Consider the following 5,945-nt stretch of genomic DNA (forward strand, 5'->3'; position numbering starts at 1 on the left):
TCTACATATATACAGTGTGATTTCCCTTGTTCTTTCCTTTTACTAATTTTATACTCTTGACTGCTAAGAAAATGTCAGGCTTTATTATGAAATCCGTACAGACAGGAGGTGTCACTAGGTCACTTCAGATTCCTAGATTATAATTCCACTTTTTTGTTAAGTCTAATTGTTGAATGTCGCCATTGTGTTTCTTAAATTTGTACAGTCTTAGTTTAAGCAGTAGGATCAAAGCCATTCCTTTGATCCTGACCACCTCTCCAGCCACTCTGTGCTGGGGGAGGTTTTATTGTAGATACATCCTAACTTGAAGATCTGTTTGATGTTTGGTAGAGCTTCCTACCCTTTGTATGGTTTCACTGTGTTATCTTTGGTAAACCATACATTGGGTGTGGGGGAAGACTACCCTCTTTATGACCAAGGATGTTGTTCCTGCTTTTAGGTTTTATGACCCTTTGACCAACACACACACACACACATTCTCACATAACACACACACATTCTCACACACACACACACACACACACACACACTCAGTGTATACATTTACATACAGTGCCTTGTCTTTGTAACCAAAGGGGGGTTGCAAGGGGAGGTGTTTTGTAAACTATTGTTTGAAGTTTGTCAATAAAAGGCGGCGAGAGGAGGCCACCAGTGTGGTCATTTCAACGTGCTGGTCACAGACGAGAGGCCTCCCTTGCGCAAGAAATCGATCGAACACTGTTCCCTTGCTTTTCTTTCATGGGAATAAGTCTTGGATACAGCGGGGTCTGAGTTTAGACCCAACATTTATTTGGTCCTTCGGAGCCGGAGCCTAACACATTGCATCCACCGAGGAGAGGGAGAGGACGCCACCGCAACGTCTGGGATGATTGACGTAAAGCCCTGGTGTTTTTGGCTTGCCACCAGGCCGGGAAGTTTGCGCCTGACCTCCCCTCGGGATGGATGACGATTGACGGGATCCAGAGACTCTTCCCATGAACGTAAACAAACAGTGAGTACAGAAGGCCTTAGAGAGTGTCTCTATAACCGTGTGAATGAATGTGGGATCCTAGAAACGCGTCACCGTGATTCTGCGTGAAACGTTTGAGTCCCGGGGAGCGCTGGTCACGAGAGCGCACGTGGACCCAAAACAATAGAGAGCGGCTACGGGCTGTGCGTTAAACGTGAGTCCGGGAGCGCGCTAGCCGCGTGAGAGAGACGCAGGCTTCTCCGCCGTTTGGGGTGTAGAGAGTTCTCCGCCATTTGGGGCGTGGAGAGAACCTAGGTTCAGAGTCCGGAATCTCCGCCATTTGGGGCGTTGGAGAGTGTCCGAAGGTTGAATTCTCCGCCATATGGGGCGTTTGAGAGTTTTCAACAGAGAGCGCTAGCTGTGCGTGCAGACGCAAGCGATAGGCCTATGTTGTGTGTGTGTGCGGGCCAGACGTGGTCTGCGTGAGTGTGGCTGATTGTTGTCTTGTAATGGAGAATAAAATGTGTAAGTCTGCCTTAGAAGGAGATGTAAAATTTATGGAGAAATTTTTACCAGGCAGCACGCAGTATGTAGGTTGTTGGCGTAAGAAATGTGGATTTGAAGGGACATTAGTGGAAGTTCAGTGTAAAATGCTGGTAGAAAGAATAGCTGTAAGTGTAGCAGGTAAAACAGGTAAAGCGAAGCAGAGGAAGGAATTGCAGTTAGCAGTTGCTAAGTTGTGGCTGGAGCAGGCTCAGAAGAGGAGAGAAGCACAGAATGTTAAAAGAGCAATATTGCAAGAAGTAGTTGTGAAACCTGAGGATGAAACTACAGCTCAATCCACTGCAACTACTCTAGAACAACACCGTAGAAAAGCATTAGGAAGAGCAAGAATGTTAGCAGAAAGTAGAGTCAGAGAAGAGCGTGAGAGAGCAGAGGTAGAAGTGGAGGAGAGATTAGAGGCATATTAGGAGCAGCATTGAGTCCAAGACAGACTAGGCAAGAGAGGAGACAGAAAAGATGAAGAAAGTTTTTCTCCTGATCAATTCCGCGAGTGTGAGAGTGTCTGACGTCATGGTGTGTGTGAAAGGTATCCAGCTGGGGCAGACGTGATTCTGGAGGTCACCTGCCCAGTGGACAAAAAGAAATAAAATAGTTGTGTGGATGAATGATGGCACGAAGAGTGTTTGGTGTTTCTCAGTCTGAAACAGCTGTAATGCTATTTTCTGTTTTGGAGAAAAGTACAGTTAAAGAAAAAAAACAGAGAGAGATGTGTGTTGTTTTAAGCAGTGATGAGAATAATGGAAGTGTGGTGAGAGATGAACACAAAAACATACTGAAAATGCATTAACTATACTAACCCCACATGCATATACACATACAATGATACTCATGAGACCAGACAGCATCTTAAGCATGAGATTCTGTTTGTCATCTTGTCCAAGTCACTAGTAAGATGAAAGTGATACATAGACTAGTGGACTGAATATTATAGGAGGACAGATGGTTGCATCATAGAGGAGGAAACAGAATGCTGATGAGAGGTCTTGAATGAGTGAGTTGAGTGAGCTGATTGTGAGTTTCTGGTGTGTGAAGACGTTTTACCATGGCACACATTTAGTTACATGAGAACTAAAACTTATTATGTGCTAAGACAACAGGGTTATGCTGTATGTTGTGTGTATGGCTGATTGGATGAATGTTTGAGATTAAACTGGCTGTTTGATTTGTCTTTATTACTAAAGTTGAATCTGCCAATTGGGTTGTTACGATTTATCCCCCTGGCATGAAGAACACGTGTCATGACTTAAACAAGGCCTTTCTTTCCATTATTTTCTTTGATTTCTTTTATTTTCTTTCTTTTATTTTGTTACTTTCATGGTGCACTGAAAGTTTTGTTTGATGATCTCTGTTGAGCAGATCTGCACGATTAGAATCGAAGCGTCGTCAAGAAAACTGTTGCAAAGTGAGCTTCTCCAAAATTAAAATGGGCTCTTATTTGGGACAATCAGGAAACAAATTCCTGTCCAAAAGGATTCAACGAGAAAATCCAGTCTAAATTATTTTTCTTTTTGAAATGACGTTGTTTTGCTGAGCGTGGAAACGGATGCGACGATAATTTCCACAATTAGCAAAAGAAGGAATCACTGAGTGAATGAGTAAGAATTTTAAAATAAATGGGGAACTGACTGACTGACTTAACACCATTGTGTGAAGTCAACCCCCACTTGACAAAGGTGTGGATGTATCTCTGTGTGTGTCTCTGTTACAGGAGCAGAAAGATGATAGCAACATCTGAGGTTGCGTGATGGTTTAACCTTTTAAATGCCATTTTTATGTTTGTGAATCTATCAGAGGTGTGTTATTCATGGGCTTGTGGTACTCACAGAAGTTACTGTGAGAAAGTGTGTACACACCTGCGCAGCGCTAACATTTGCATTTTTTCTTACAGCATTGCAGTTTTTCATGTGATTTGATGATGTGGTTTTTAGCAGAACAACTGGTGGATGTTTGTTTCTTTATTTCAGGTTTTGTTTTCTTTAAGAGTGCATGTAGCATTCAGCAGAAGTGGACAAGTGACATGAGTAAAACAAATAAGAGATTACGATATTTATGGAATAGTTTATTATGGGCTCATTTGCTGGCCACTTTTGGACCCATAATAATATATGAGTGGAGTGACTTTGCTTAAGGGAAGTCACCGATTACATTAATGTTAACTGAGCACATGGGATGATCCATGTTTGAGGCGAATTATGGTAACAATAGTGATTTAATGATTTGAGAAAACCTGCACATGACACTTGTCTTGCTGATGCTGAATGCTTGTTACCCTTGTGATATACTTGTTTATAAGTGTGAAGTTTGATTTTACTTCCAGATCTTGTTTTCCAGGCCATGATGGTGAGTATGCAGGCTCCTGGTGGAGCCAGTTTTTAAGGCAGGGATCCAGGTTTGGTGAGTTGACGCATGAGAGTGTCCATGCGTCAAGAGGTGGGGTCCAGAAGTAACATTAAACAATGTTTTCTATTATTGTTGCAGTGATTTGTGTGATTAGCTGTTTATTTACAAGTATTAAACCTATGCAAGTGGTGCATCCTTGTTCAGATGAGGCTTTGATGGCCTATAAGTGAAGTTCACTGATTACAATGTGGAATAACATTGAGATGTTAAATAATTTGGAATAAATTATGGGAAAACGTAGGAGTTTGATGAGTTTAGAATAAACCTGCAATGATACTTGTCTCTGTGATGCTGAATACTTTATTACTCTTATGATCTACAGTTGGTTGCGAATGTGAAGTTGTTTTAAATTTAAGACTTTGTCTTCTGTGATACAGGAGCTGGGAGCTAAACAAGCTGAACATTTAAGTGCTGATTAATGTTTTTACACAGGGTTACAGCTTGGAGTGAAGCTGCTCCAAGGGACAAACCCTGGAGATTGTTTTAGGGAGACTGTGCAACACTCTTGTACATGTCTCATTGGGGAGTTGACACATGGCGAAAGCCGTGTGGCGAGAGGAGTGTCATTTTTTCAATTTGTAGATGTCGTGAGGTGCCATGATGAGAAGGAGTGACTGAGAGGATCGTCCACAAGATGGAAGCTGAGGCCTGGAGAGAGTCTTCAGGAGGATCGGAGATCACCTTCAGCACAGAGAGCTGTGCTACTGGGCTTCCAAAGGATTGTCACAAGGAGACTTTCAGCGTTGGAAAATGGAACCTGAGGGAGCGTGCCAAGCTCCAAAAAGTGACAGCGCAGAGGAGGTCCAGCGATGGACTTGTGGTTCTGTGAACAGCACAAATGCCAGGTGACTGTAAAATAACTAACAGCACTTTTTCCACAAGTGAAGCCAGTAACTTACTATCCTAAAAGATTAGCTCTAGTTGCTCGTGCTTTACCTCCATGCGTGAGATCAGTATGTGCAGCAGCTTAAGCTGTACAATGTTTCAGGAAATAGTTTATTTCACCTTTTGTCATTGTTAGTTCCAGAAGAGGTAGATGTTTACTATTGCAGACTAAACTTACATTTCTGTCACCTACAAGACACTTGTCTTTAATGTTACTGTTACTCTCACAACCACACATATTACCATAAAGTGGTGCAGAATTCTGAATCTGTCCAACCCTTTTTGCCAACGGAGGAGGACACTTCTCATGAGAGTAGAGAGCGCGAGGAGAAGAAGTGTAAGCTGAGGGATGACTTAATAGATGTGCCACTCGTTGAGGGAAAGGTTTGGTTTGTTGATGATTTGAGTTTTACAACAGCAGAGGGACAGACTAGAACACGTTTTACTGTAGCTGACAGTGAGAGAGAGTTATCTATGTAGGACAACTAGCATGTTTCATGTTTGCTTGAGCAGCAGAGATGCTAGCTTTAACGGAAGCGTGTAAAGCTGTAGAGAGACAATATACACTGATAGGTAGTATACATTTGCTACTGTACATTTCTTTGTAGTGCAGTGAGTGAGACGAGGTGTGACAACCTCTACAGGGAAACCTGCAGAACACACCAAACTCTTGCAAATTCTGCTGGATGCAGCGTTATTAACCAGTGGAATTGCCGTTTGTAAATGTGCAGCACACATGTGAGGGAAAGATCCAGTTGCATTAGGAAAAGATTTTGCAGATAAGATCGCAAAAGAGGCAGCTGTAGTTAAACATGGTGTTAACATTTTGGAAATACAGCATCAGCAGACATGCACATCCACTCACCTACAGCAGGAAAACAGTTGTGACTTACAGAGGGAGCAAGCTTGCAGGATGATTTTTTTTATCTGTGTGATACACCAGTACTGCCTAATAATTTGTATAAGACTGCTGCTATTTTGAGCCATTGGCTTTGCCATGTCTCAAACAGGAGGGAAATGAGCAGTCGTTATACTCATTCTAGGATTATTAAATACTTTTAAAAAAAAAAAAACTTTTGCAGGCAGAGAGAACTAATGGAACAGTAAAGTTAAGATTTAGGAAGACAGGCAGGACATGGTTAGACTG

General features: G+C 42.2%; 1 long non-coding RNA gene across 1 annotated transcript; it reads left to right on the forward strand.

Annotated features, from left to right (window-relative positions):
• Positions 1–710: 710 nt before the first annotated feature.
• On the forward strand, positions 711–4,682 carry LOC146692748 (uncharacterized). The gene is made up of 2 exons (XR_014915281.1): positions 711–991; positions 4,496–4,682. It is a non-coding gene; the product is annotated as an uncharacterized LOC146692748 (long non-coding RNA).
• Positions 4,683–5,945: the final 1,263 nt, after the last annotated feature.

Source organism: Copadichromis virginalis, linkage group LG15, assembly GCF_057382275.1.
Source record: "Copadichromis virginalis isolate Kocher_CV1m ecotype Utaka linkage group LG15, C_Virginalis_male_GT1.1, whole genome shotgun sequence".
NCBI lineage: Eukaryota > Metazoa > Chordata > Actinopteri > Cichliformes > Cichlidae > Copadichromis > Copadichromis virginalis.